We start from the raw sequence: 14,380 nt of genomic DNA, 5'->3' as shown, positions 1-14,380 counted from the left end.
GAAGTCAGACTTAGGTCAACTCTGGTCAACGGTCAACCCGACTGGACTCGGCGAGTACCAAGGCGACTCGGCGAGTCTAGTCGTCCTCACAGATTCCTGAATATTCCCTTTCTACTCGTCGAGTATACCTCTTGACTCGACGAGGTCCTCGTGGAAGAATCGCGGGGCCACCCCGACTCCACTCGCCGAGTCTGATGAACAACTCGGCGAGTCCCAGCACATCTTCAAGCTACTCGCCGAGTCTGAAGAACAACTCGGCGAGTCCATGCCATGCAGACGAGTAACTGCTTCCTGGGATAGGTCTCGTCCCGAAGTACACATGCATGGGACCTTCTGGACCTCTAAAGGTCCTAATACAAGACTATAATCGTGGGGTAACAAGGCATTTCTTCATCAAATCACTAAATGGGTTCTATAAACCCTAATTTCATAATTACATCAAAATAACAGAGCAAACACGAATTCTTACCTGGATGATGTGTTCTCTGTATTCCCAACCTCAGAATGTGACCCCCTTGCTGCTCTTTTAGCCAATCCTCTCCCTTCCTTGCACACCCACTCTTTTCTAACCAATAATGGCCTAAGATCCTTGCTCCTGCTGCACTTAATCGATTTAGGGTTCCTCTCAGAAGGCAAAAACGAACAATGACGGCCAATGGACCCCTTTTATACGTCCCAACCTTGAACGGTTAGGGTTTCTGCTGAGCAGCGTCGACTCGCCGAGTCCATATCTGGACTCGTCGAGTCCAGTCGCGGACCCGCGACCAAGTCCGCGATCCTACTCGGCGAGTCTAGGCACCAACTCGCCGAGTCCCCTCTTAAATCACCCCAAAAACATAATTTTAATAATACCTGAGGTTCCGGGCTGTTACAATTCTCCCCCACTTGGATTAGACTTCGCCCTCGAAGTCTCATTCTGCAAATAGTTCCGGATGCTGCTCCCGCATTTCACGCTCCGGTTCCCAAGTCATTTCTGATCCCTTACGGTGTTGCCACTGAACCAACACCAGAGGTACTTCCTTATTCCTCAGAACCTTGATCTTCCGATCCCTGATAGCCACTGGTCTTTCCGCGTAATTCAGGCTTGCATCCACCTGAATATCCTCCAATGGAACCACTGCCGACTCATCGGCTATGCACTTCCTCAACTGCGATACATGAAAAGTGTCATGGATCTGACCCAACTCCGCTGGCAACTCCAACCGATAGGCTACCCGGCCTACTCTTGCAATCACACGAAATGGCCCAATGTACCGGGGCCCCAATTTGCCCCGCTTCCTGAATCGAATCACTCCTTTCCAAGGAGAGACCTTCAGGAGAACGAAGTCGCCGACTTGAAATTCAAGCTCGGATCGGCGCCTGTCTGCGTAACTCTTCTGTCGGCTCTGGGCAGACAATAATCTTTGTCTCACTTGTTGAATCTGCTCTGCCGTCTGGAGTATGATCTCCGTGCTGCCCATCACTCTCTGTCCCACCTCCCCCCAGCAAATGGGAGTCCGACACCTCCTACCATACAACAGCTCGAAAGGTGGCATACCAATGCTCGAATGATGGCTGTTGTTGTAGGAGAACTCTGCCAATGGTAAGTACGCATCCCAACTACCCCCGAAGTCTAACACACACGCTCGGAGCATGTCTTCCAGCGTCTGTATTGTCCGCTCGCTCTGACCGTCTGTCTGGGGATGGTATGCGGTACTAAAATGCAATTTAGTACCCAGCTCCTCATGGAATTTCTTCCAGAATCTAGAAGTAAAGCGCACATCACGGTCTGACACAATTGAGATCGGCACCCCGTGCCGAGACACCACCTCTCTAACGTATATCTCCGCCAATTTCTCCGTCGAGGAACTCTCACTGATGGCAAGGAAATGTGCACTCTTTGTCAACCTATCCACGATCACCCAAATTGCGTCAACTCCCCTAGCAGTCCTCGGCAATTTGGTGATAAAATCCATAGTAATCTGCTCCCACTTCCACTCGGGGATCTCCAATGGCTGTAACTTGCCATGCGGTCTCTGGTGCTCAGCCTTAACCCTACGGCAGGTCAAGCACCTCTCAACGAACCATGCCACGTCCCTCTTCATACAGGGCCACCAATATTCCTTCTTTAGATCCAGATACATCTTTGTAGCACCGGGATGGATCGAGAATTTCGATTTATGAGCCTCTTCCATCAACGTAACACGCGTACCTCCCACGAACGGCACCCAAATCCGACCCCAAAACGTCATAAGGCCTCGACCATCCTTGACAAACTCTGAGACTAACCCCACAACCCGCTCCTTCTTCTGCATTTCTGGTCGCACAGCCTCAGCCTGTGCCCTACGAATATCGTCCAATACAGGAGTCATCACGGTCAGTCTCAAGCACACATCTCGCAATGGGGTGCTCTCCGCCCTGCGGCTCAATGCATCGGCTACCACATTAGCCTTGCCTGGGTGGTACAGGATCTCGCAATCATAATCCTTGACCACATCCAACCACCTCCTCTGACGCATATTTAGGTTGGGTTGATCCATCAAATACTTCAAACTCTTATGGTCCGTGTATATCGTACATCGAACCCCATACAAGTAGTGGCGCCAAATCTTGAGAGCGAACACTACTGCCCCCAGTTCTAAGTCATGCGTGGGATATCTCGCCTCATGAGGCTTCAGCTGCCTCGATGCATAAGCTATCACATGACCCCTCTGCATCAATACTGCACCCAATCCCGAAATCGATGCGTCGCAATATACCACGAAATCTTCCATCCCTTCTGGGAGAGCTAATACCGGGGCTTCGCACAATCTCTGGCGAAGTGTCTCAAAGGAGGTCTGCTGCTCGGGCCCCCATGAGAACGTAACACCCTTCCGGGTCAATCTGGTGAGTGGTACTGCAATCTTGGAGAAATCCTTGATAAATCTCCGATAATACCCTGCCAACCCAAGGAAACTTCTGATCTCAGAGGGTGACTTCGGCACCTCCCAACTCATCACCGCCTCAACCTTGGCCGGGTCGACCAATATCCCTTTCTGATTAACCACATGTCCTAGAAACTGGACCTCCCGCAACCAGAATTCACATTTGGAGAACTTTGCATAAAGCTTCTCCGACCTCAATACCTCAAGGACCTCCCTCAAATGTTCCTCATGCTGCTCTCTCGACCTCGAATACACCAGAATGTCGTCGATAAATACGATCACTGACCGATCCAACATCGGCCTGCATACCCTGTTCATGAGATCCATGAACACAGCCGGGGCATTGGTGAGTCCAAAAGGCATCACCACAAACTCATAATGCCCGTATCGCGTTCTAAACGCTGTCTTCTGGACATCTTCATCCCGTACTCTCACCTGATGGTAACCCGACCTCAGATCGATCTTGGAAAACCAAGATGCTCCCTGCAACTGATCGAATAGATCATCGATCCTCGGCAACGGGTAACGGTTCTTGACCGTTAGCTTGTTCAACTCCCGGTAATCAATGCACATCCGGTGTGAACCATCCTTCTTCTTGACGAACAAAATAGGTGCTCCCCATGGCGAGCTGCTCGGCCGAATGAATCCCTTCCCCAGCAATTCCTGGAGTTGCGAGGACAACTCTTGCATCTCTGGAGGTGCAAGACGATAGGGCACTTTAGCAATAGGTGCTGCCCCCGGAACCAGATCAATACTAAACTCTACTTGCCTCACAGGCGGTACTCCCGGCAACTCCTCGGGAAAGACATCTGAAAATTCGCGCACCACCGGAACTTCCTCAACTGACTTCGGTTTCTCGGAAACCTTCCGCGTATCCATCACATACGCCACAAAACCTTGACAGCCCTGCCGTAGACACTGCCTCGCCCTAGCGGCCGAACAAAAAGCTGATCCCGAACGGGTACCCTCGCCGTACACCGAAAGAACTCCCCCTCTAGGGTCTCGTATAGTCACCAACTGACGCTCACAGTCGATAACAGCGCCGAACCGGCTCAGCCAGTCCATGCCCACGATGACACAGACATCCCCCATCGCGATAGGAATCAGGTCAATCGGGAATCCAACCCCGAAAATCTCTAGTACACATCCCCGAAGAACCTCCGTAGCACAAATCACCTTCTCGTCAGCTATAGAGACTCTCAAAGGTCGACTCAACGACTCACGACCAACACCAATATGCTGACTAAAGGCTAAGGACACAAAGGACCTACTCGCACCCGAGTCAAATAACACTAAGGCAGGCACAGAGTTCACAAGAAAAGTACCTACGCATATAATAACATAAGCATAACATCTTGACATTAAAATAAGTACATGAATTAAAACATACCTGCCACAACGTCGGGCGCAGCGCGGACCTCCTCCGCAGTCAGCTGAAAGGCTCTCCCACGAGCCCTCGGGGCCTCGACCTTCACCGGTCGAGTCTCAGTAGTCCTGGCAACAGGTGCAGATCCCTGACGAAGCTGAGGGCACTCGGCCTTCCGATGGCCGGTCTGGTTGCAATGAAAGCAAACCATAAATCCCTTGGGACACTCCCTAGCAATGTGTCCCTCTTTGCCACACTTGTAGCAAGCACCGGCTCGACACGCCCCATCATGGCCCTTACCGCACTTTACGCAAGTGCGGTTCTTCGAGCCTCCCGTCCTCGAATCGGCGGACTTGATCCGCTTAGCTGCCGACTGAGACTGAGCCGGTCGCCGGTCTGCCTGCTGAGACTCGGCCTCCTCCCTGGCCTGAGTCTCTAACTCGATCTCACGCTTCCTGGCATTCGCCTGAAGCTCAGCAAAAGTATGGTAAGTGGAGTTTGACACAAACTCCCGGATCTCCCTCCTCAGAATACCCAAGTACCGGCTCATCCGAGCCTGCTCTGTGGCCACTAGCTCAGGGCAAAACATCGCCCTCTCGTGGAACTTCCGCGTGATCGCCGCCACCGAATCAGTACCCTGCTTGAGGGCTAAGAACTCCTGAACCAATCGTTCCCGCTCCACCGGGGGAACGTACTCATCCCTGAACATGGTAGTGAACCCCTCCCATGTCACTGCCGCAGTCTCTGCTAAAGTGAAGTTCGCCGTCACGAACTTCCACCAGTCCTTGGCTCCCAGACGGAGCTGGTTCAAAGCGAACCGTACCCTCAGGTGCTCCGGGCATGAACAAGTGTAGAAGCACCCCTCTATATCTGCGATCCACCTCATCGCAGCAATCGGATCCTGCGTCCCGTCGAACTCTGGTGGCTTCGTGTTGCTGAACTCTCGGAACAGCAATGAATCACCCCCCTGTGGCCTAGCAGCGGCCACAGCTGCGGTAGCTGCAGCGGTTGCAGCCTCAGTCAATGCGGCGTACCGCTCGTCGAACGTCTCCATAAGGGTGGTCTTGATAGACCCAAACATCTCCGGGATCTCGGCCCGGATCGCCGCCGCCACCTCCTCGTGGATCATCTGACGAATATCCTCGTCACTCACACCGCTCGTACTCGCCCCGTGTCGCGGTCTAACCATGGTATCTCTGAAATACAACATAAAATTATCAGAGATTCTATCAAGTGTAATTGCACTCGATAACGCGACCCTACCCCGTCCCCGACATCCAGGGATTCTTACTTGGGTCTCCCACTTACCCGGTGTCCTCGGTAGTACGGGCCCAATACTACCGACCACACCGCATCAGTGTTCAGCCCAAGTCCTCCTCCCCAAACTTCGGATAGTGAGTACTCTACTTCTGATACGCTCAAGCTACTCGCATACTAGCAAAGTATCACATATAGGCAACTTCCCTAGACTAAGGCATCACAAATCAGGCCACTCTAGTCCTAACATGAATACCTAGTCTTCTAGCATGCATGACAATTCATATCATATAATATTGTAAGGTATTTTGGGGATCTTTTACCGTTCGGGCGCTGACTGATCGTACACACTGCTTCTTTCTTGCTTACCACAAAACCATTTACAAAAGCTTATGCCTTTATTTGAAAAGTTTCCTCAAATCCTCAGTTTGAGTTCAGTTACCCCCGAAGGTGCACCCGAATCCCTCAAACCAAGGCTCTGATACCAATTGTAACAACTCAAATTTTTCAAACAAATTTTTCATTTTTAAAACATAATATTTTCCATTAAAACAAGGCATAAATAGTTTAATTATTCGGTCAATACATTTATTCAAACTCCCAAGATCCTAAAACAATCTTCAGTGTGTATCGATCATGCCGGCGCCTTCCCACGGTCCTCGCTAGTAGTACCTGAAATACATACATACACAACAACTGTAAGCATAAATGCTTAGTGAGTTCCCCAATATACACTTACACACATACGCCTTTCCAGGCCCTGACCTTCTGGTCCTCATTACAACGCCTTCCGGCCCATAACATAATCGCCTTCCGGCTCATAACATATTGCCTTCCGGCCCACATATCATACATAACACATATCACACTTAACTTACCACATATAGCATACATATCCATATAACACTTAACTTACCACTTATAGCATACATATCCATATAACACTTAACTTACCACTTATAGCATATAAACATAATACATAACATACTTGACCTTCCGATCACACAGTCAAACCCTTCCGGGTACAGTATAGTGAGAAGACTCACCTCGTAAGTGCTGAAAGCTAGCAACTCCTGAAATCACTCGCGCACAAACCGACGAGCTACAACCCTCCTATCACATTACATAACTCATTAACACTCATATCAGCTAAATGTGACTATCCCTAAGAAGTCAGACTTAGGTCAACTCTGGTCAACGGTCAACCCGACTGGACTCGGCGAGTACCAAGGCGACTCGGCGAGTCTAGTCGTCCTCACAGATTCCTGAATATTCCCTTTCTACTCGTCGAGTATACCTCTTGACTCGACGAGGTCCTCGTGGAAGAATCGCGGGGCCACCCCGACTCCACTCGCCGAGTCTGATGAACAACTCGGCGAGTCCCAGCACATCTTCAAGCTACTCGCCGAGTCTGAAGAACAACTCGGCGAGTCCATGCCATGCAGACGAGTAACTGCTTCCTGGGATAGGTCTCGTCCCGAAGTACACATGCATGGGACCTTCTGGACCTCTAAAGGTCCTAATACAAGACTATAATCGTGGGGTAACAAGGCATTTCTTCATCAAATCACTAAATGGGTTCTATAAACCCTAATTTCATAATTACATCAAAATAACAGAGCAAACACGAATTCTTACCTGGATGATGTGTTCTCTGTATTCCCAACCTCAGAATGTGACCCCCTTGCTGCTCTTTTAGCCAATCCTCTCCCTTCCTTGCACACCCACTCTTTTCTAACCAATAATGGCCTAAGATCCTTGCTCCTGCTGCACTTAATCGATTTAGGGTTCCTCTCAGAAGGCAAAAACGAACAATGACGGCCAATGGACCCCTTTTATACGTCCCAACCTTGAACGGTTAGGGTTTCTGCTGAGCAGCGTCGACTCGCCGAGTCCATATCTGGACTCGTCGAGTCCAGTCGCGGACCCGCGACCAAGTCCGCGATCCTACTCGGCGAGTCTAGGCACCAACTCGCCGAGTCCCCTCTTAAATCACCCCAAAAACATAATTTTAATAATACCTGAGGTTCCGGGCTGTTACACTCTGCCTACTTGATTCTTGTTATTCGTTCTACTATTGATTTAAACTTTTTAATCAATTCAGAATTACACTTAATCTTATAAGTATAATCATATTTACTAAACCTTTAGTAAATCATGACGAATATCTCGTTACTCTTATGGTGGACTTTGATCACACAACTTTGTGTACTCGATCTCCTAGTCCTTCACTTGACACTTTGTCAATGAATTAGTCTAATTTCCAAATACGAAATTTCTCATTCATCGTGCATCCACGTTGCATGATTCCAAGTTTCTGTCCAATTGAAACTTTGGGCGATGAGAAACTCTCCCTATTTGGTAAATCCTCAACTTTCCATAAATAACACAATAAGAACCAAATCCATTATTGCTAATAATAGAAACATTTTAACATCAATTTTTCATACACGCCATTGCAAGGATAAATAAATAAAATTTAAAATCAAAATTTATTTTATTGCGGAAAAATTTTGTCCTTACAATGCAACTCATTTGAAAACTTATGCTAATACATCTTTCTTAGCAATCTAATTCTAACTCTAAGTAGTAGCTCAAGAATCTAATCTTCGAGAAATGCGATCGAAATCCATTCCTTTACGGTTAGATTTTGCTCACTTCTTCCCTTAAGCTCCCTTTCTTTTCTTCGATCCTACAAAACATCAATTGTAATCTTATTACATTATGTATTAAGAATCTAGAATAGAAGCTTAAAAGAGTTAGTAAATGGATTTTACCTATATTAGAGCCATACGTTTCGACTCTCCCATCTCTTAGATCTCTTAGGTAAATAGGGCTGCTTCGTCTCCAATGCCCTTTCTCTTGGCAATAAAAGCAAATTGACTCTTTGGAGCATGATATGGAACTACTTTAGACATTGCCTTTCTCTTATGATCAAACTTTTCGATCATAGCATGTCTTTTGTTGTCATTGTCTACATCCATAGAGGTCTTGAAGGCAGATTCACCAATCAACTTTGCTTTTCTATTGCGCCAAACCATTGTTGATTCAGCAGCAATAAGCATATAGGTGAGATCTATAAGGGTCACGTCGTAGTTCATCATATAGTACTCTCTTACGAACTCACTATATGAGTTGGGAAGTGACTGAAGAACCCAATCAACAGCCATTTCCTCACAGACAACGGATCCCAACATTCTTAACTTATCAATGTGTGACTTCATCCTTAGGACGTGTGCACACACGGACTTTCCTTCTTTATGTTTACTTGCCAAAAGGGCTTGAGTGATCTTGAACTTTTCAAGCCTTTGAACTTGTGGGTTAGGGAGAATAATTGGAGGAGGAGGAGGAAGTGAAGCATGATCTCTTGTTCCTCGATCGAATCGTGGAATATCATCTTCATGTGGAATGCTTGTTCCACGGGATTTGAGAAGACCATAGTTGTCGAACTTTGACATCTACAAAACGGGAGAAAAATGAATTCAAGTTAGTTGATAGATTGAGTCCTTGGTAGATCACCCAAATGAAATTCCAAGGCTAGGACCCAACACAATACGCTACAACCTAGAAAAGGGATGTCGTAATCTAGTTGCAGAATATTTGAAGGTAAGTGAATGACGATTCACTAATTTCCACCATGAAAAACGAAAAAGAAATTTAAGTTTTAAATCTATGAAAACTCCTAGATCCTTTGAGATACATTGAACTTTCAATGGCATGTTTATATCTCGATAAGCCCCTCTTGTTTGTGACTGGGATGCCGAGGATCACAAAGCGGGTGTGAATAACCATGCAAACTACATGGTGCCCTCACATGTTATAGTCACCTATTCGATGTGCCGGTAAACCACACACGCTCCACCGAACTATGACAAACATTGAGTCACCCTTTGCTACCTTTGCTTAGACCCATTTAGTGTGCCGGTTAACCATACACGCTCCACTAACGTCTTCACAAGGGCACAAAGTGTAATTTCATGGAATTGCATCAATTCACTTTTGCCTAAGTAACTAAGATTGGGAATTTCGAAAAACATTTAGTTACTTTAGTAATTCATTATACTTATAATGGATGGTTTCGTCCTATCCTACGCGTTCGGCTAACGACCCTCCACTAGTCAAGAGTGCGGTGGGTAAGAGTGGATACCCATTCAATCGCCATTTTATAGGCAATTTCCTTAAACACCCCTTATAGACCAGCTTCGTGAATGAGGCCTACTAATGGTAAGACTGACTTTTAGTTATACATATATATAATGTTAGACTTTTAATGTTATATATAGTATAGGGTGTATTTTATAACTTTTAAAATACTATGTGGTTAACTTTAACAATTACACTTTTAATTCTATTAAATGGTTAACCTAAACTTTTATGGATTTATTAACCCTCTTTTAATTATACACCTTAATTAATTAATAAAACCATAAGGGTGTGATGTGAACTTTTTCAAAACAATACTAGAGTTTTAGAATTTAACATTCCTAATTAAACTTTTAATCAACTTTTAAATTCCAAAACTTGAGGGCAACTTTTGAAACATTTGAACACATTAGGGTTTAGAATTTAAATATGCATCAAAATTAAACTATTTAATCAAAATTTAAATTCCAAAACTTGAGGGCAAGTTTTGAAACCTTTTTCAAAACATTAGGGTTTCAACCATTTAAATTTCAAAACAACAAAACTTTTGGGTTCAAATTTAAACTATAAAACCTAAAGGGCAATATATGAAACTTTTCATAACTACAAGGATCAAATAACAAATAATTCAAATTAACATTTAATCACATAATTATCCATATTTGATTTATTTAATGATTTCATGCAAAACAATTTATCAAATTACTCAAAATAATTAATCAATTATCTTATAAGGAAACAATTATCTTATTAATTGATAAATGTCTTCAATTAGATCAAAAATATAGTCAAATATATCATATAATCGGATTAATATTGATCTAACATGATAAGGTAACTATCCATAAGCAAAAACAGCAAGAAATCCCGAAGTACCCTCCATCTGACGAGCTGACTCGTCGAGTCAGGCTTGGACTCGTCGAGTCACCTTGGACTCGGCGAGTTCAGCTATGGACTCGGCGAGTCCAGCCTCCAAAAACCAAAAAACGAATTTTTCAAACATATAATGCATCAATACAATAGAAACCAGTCTAGGCTCTGATACCACTGATGGGTTTTGGTCATAAGACATCCTATGTGCTCATACAAACCCTAATGCTTGGATCTAGGTTTCTCTATTGTACATGCTTTGAATCCAAGACTATAAACCCTAATTCTAGCATATAGAAATCAATATTAACATATAATTAGGTTTAAGATATTACCTTGATTGTTATGTAGCAATAACAATCTAATTCCTCCTTGAATTGACCTTGGAAAGCTGAGAGTCACAAGTGTCACTCCTCTAATGGCTTACAAACACCATAAGCAAGTGGAGAAGGTATAAACAGAGAGGAGGGAGGTTAGAATTCGTCTCTAAAACTTATTGGGAAGGGATACACGAATTCATGACCCTAGGGGTGTTTATATAGGTGTAGAGATAGGGTTTCAGTCATTATCCTTATCTAGTTGCTTATCCACCAAGCAACCAATAAGATAATCCTTGAATCCTTATCATACTCGAATTCTAAGGGATTTACACCTCAAATTCGTTCACCATATATATAAGATAATCCTTACCTTATTTTGTAACTATCACATAATTACAATTCAGCCCCTCTAGTTTAATTAATTACACTTGATCACAAAATTAATTCTTAATTAATTATTGACCAATATTAATTAAACAAATATGATTTCTCCTTTAATATATTATTCTTATAACATATTAATAAATCATAATAACCTCTCCCTCTTTATTTATTTCTCCAATCAAGTTGCTTTGGTGAAGGCAACCCAAAAGGACCATGCACCATCGGGTCAAGTACATACCAAAATAGTTATGGACTTAGACACTAATCCAACATAAAATGCTAGGAGATTCGGGCCCCACCCACACTCGACTACTAACATATCTCATATACAGGCTGGATTTGTTGCCTTAGACTCGTTCCTACTGAAAGGGAACTCGCCTTGCAAGACTGACTGCTGAAAACTTGAGTGAGGAATCCCTGTCTGCCGCTCCGGCTATCAACTCCATAAGAACACTTAATCAAAGTCTAATAATCCTTCTTAGGGTAAAATGACCATTTTACCCCTGCTCAAAGCCAACATCCTGGTCAAAGTCAACCTTCCATGTTGACCTAACTCGTTGAGTCAGCCTATTGACTTGCCGAGTTCTGGAACTTAGAAACCCTAAAATCGCGATTCGACTCGCCGAGTTCCCATGCTACCTTTCATCGCGACTGGACGAACTAACTCGTCGAGTCGTCCTCATACTCGCCGAGTCCTAGCATAATCAGGAAAAAGAGACATGATGATCCACTCGTCGAGTTCCTTGGCAACTCGTTGAGTTTCATGAACATCATCGTAGATCCTCGATCAGACTCGTCGAGTTCCTTTATGAACTCGTCAAGTCCCTTGCAGATCTAACCTAGATAGCTGATTTCACACTTCTAAGGCTCCAAAATACAGATCCAGATCGTTTCCATAGTCCATTTATATAAAGTTAGTGACTTCATGGCTTTGCACACCTCAAATGGACCCAAACTCAAGTTTATAGCAACCTACTTCCAAGAACATGACCATTGCTTGGACAAAAATGGGTTCAATACCTCATTTATGGTTCTAGAAGCTAAATATCATAGAAAGAAGGGATTGATTTGCATACAATCCATGGAGAGTAACTTATCGTTCCCAAATGGGTCAAAAAGACCCATAAATCAATACTAAAAGGGATCTAAGCTATGGGTTATCAAGCTAAGAGCTTTTTACCTCATAAGGTTGCCAAAGATGGATGAAGTCCTAGATCTTGATCTTCTCCACAAGCTTGATGGCTCCAAGCTCTTCCAACTCCCTTTTATATCACAAAAACACACTCAAAATCTCAACAATCAAGGATGAAGCTCACAACGGATTAGAGTTTTGAGGGGACAGGGAGGCTGGTAAGGGAGGCCCAAAAGGGGGTTATGTGGCTTAAATAGGGTGCAAAACCCTGAAAATAGGGTTTCGTCCTGACAGACCTACTTGTCGAGTCTAGGCTTCGACTCGCCGAGTAGACCATTTAAATCCTGCGTCCCATTTGGCATCTACTCAACGAGTTAGGGCTACCAACTCGTCGAGTAGCTTTTAAAAAAATGAATATTAATTGAACTGATGCGTACTAGGAATAGGGCGTTACAATTCCCCCCAACCCCCCCCCCCCCCCACTTGTCGTAGACTTCGTCCTCCAAGTCTGCTGCATTTGAAAACAACTCCGGGTAGTGCTCCCTCATCTCCTCCTCGACCTCCCATGTCTACTCTAAACCCATGCAGTGCTGCCATTGCACCCTAACTAACTCAACCCTCTTGTTCTTCAGCTCCTTCGTCTTGCAATCTAGAATCACCACTGGTCTCTCAATGTAGTTCATATTGTCATCAACTTGAATATCCTCAAGAGGTACCACTGTTGAATCATCCACCAAGCACTTCCGCAACTGAGAAACATGGAAAGTGCTGTGAATCTGGCTGAGCTCTGCCGGAAGATCTAACCAGTAAGCAACTCAACCCACTCGGGTCAACACCCTAAACGGACCGTTAAAACTAGGGCCCAACTTGCCCCGCTTTCTGAACCTGATAACACTCTTCCATGGTGACACCTTCAGGAGGACCATGTCACCTACCTGGAACTCTAAGTCTGAATGCCTCTTGTCGGCATAACTCTTCTTCCAACTCTGAGCAGTCTGGAGCCTGCTCCGGACTTGTTGGATCCTCTCTGTGGTCTTGAGTACCACCTCCGTACTCTCCATGAATCTCTGACCGACCTTACCCCAACAAATTGGGGTCCTACACTTCCTCCCATAGAGCATATTAAAGGTAGGTCGGTCTATGTTGGCATGGTAACTATTGTTATATGAAAATTATGCTAACGGAAGATATGTATCCCAACTACCACCGAAATCTAACATGCATACGCGTAGCATGTCCTTGAGAGTCTGGATCGTCCAATCGCTTTGTTCGTCCGTCTGGGGTGGAAAGCGGTGCTGAAGTGGAGACGAGTACTCATCTTCTCGTGGAACCGCTTCCAAAATCTGGAAGTGAAACGGACATCTCAGTCTGACACCATCGAGACAGGCACTCCACGACGTGCCATTATCTCCCGTACATAAATCTCGCCCAACTTCTCGGCCGAGATGCTCTCCTGGATCGGTATAAAGTGGGTTCTTGGTCAACTGATCCATGATGACCTAAATCGAATCGACCCCACGTGCAGTCCTGTGAAGCTTAGTAATGAAATCCATGGTGATATCCTCCAATTTCCACACGGGAATATCTAACGGCTGCATCTTGTCGGGGGGCCTCTGGTGCTCTGCCTTGACCTTCCTGCAGGTCAGGCATCTCTCCACGTACCAAGCTACGTCTCGCTTCATGCAGGGCCACCAGTAATCAGGGAGAAGATCTCAGTACATCTTCGTCGCTCCCGGATGGATGGAAAACCTGGACTTGTGAGCCTTATCCATCAATACCTGTCGTACTCCTCCCCAGTACGGTACCTAGACCCTCCCATGTAGGGTCAACAACCCTCGGTTGTCATAATCAAATGAGGTCACTCGACCCACAATCCTCTCGCACTTCTGGCGCTCCTCCTTCAAGCCCTAAACCTGCGCCTCTCGGATCTGCTCCAATAATGGAGTATTCACGCTCATCCTTAGACAGATGTTATGGATCGGGGTTGCTACTGCCTTGTAGCTCA

This window comes from Lactuca sativa, chromosome 7 (genome assembly GCF_002870075.4).
Source record: "Lactuca sativa cultivar Salinas chromosome 7, Lsat_Salinas_v11, whole genome shotgun sequence".
Classification (NCBI taxonomy): Eukaryota; Viridiplantae; Streptophyta; class Magnoliopsida; order Asterales; family Asteraceae; genus Lactuca; species Lactuca sativa.
This window is presented reverse-complemented; position numbering follows the sequence as displayed.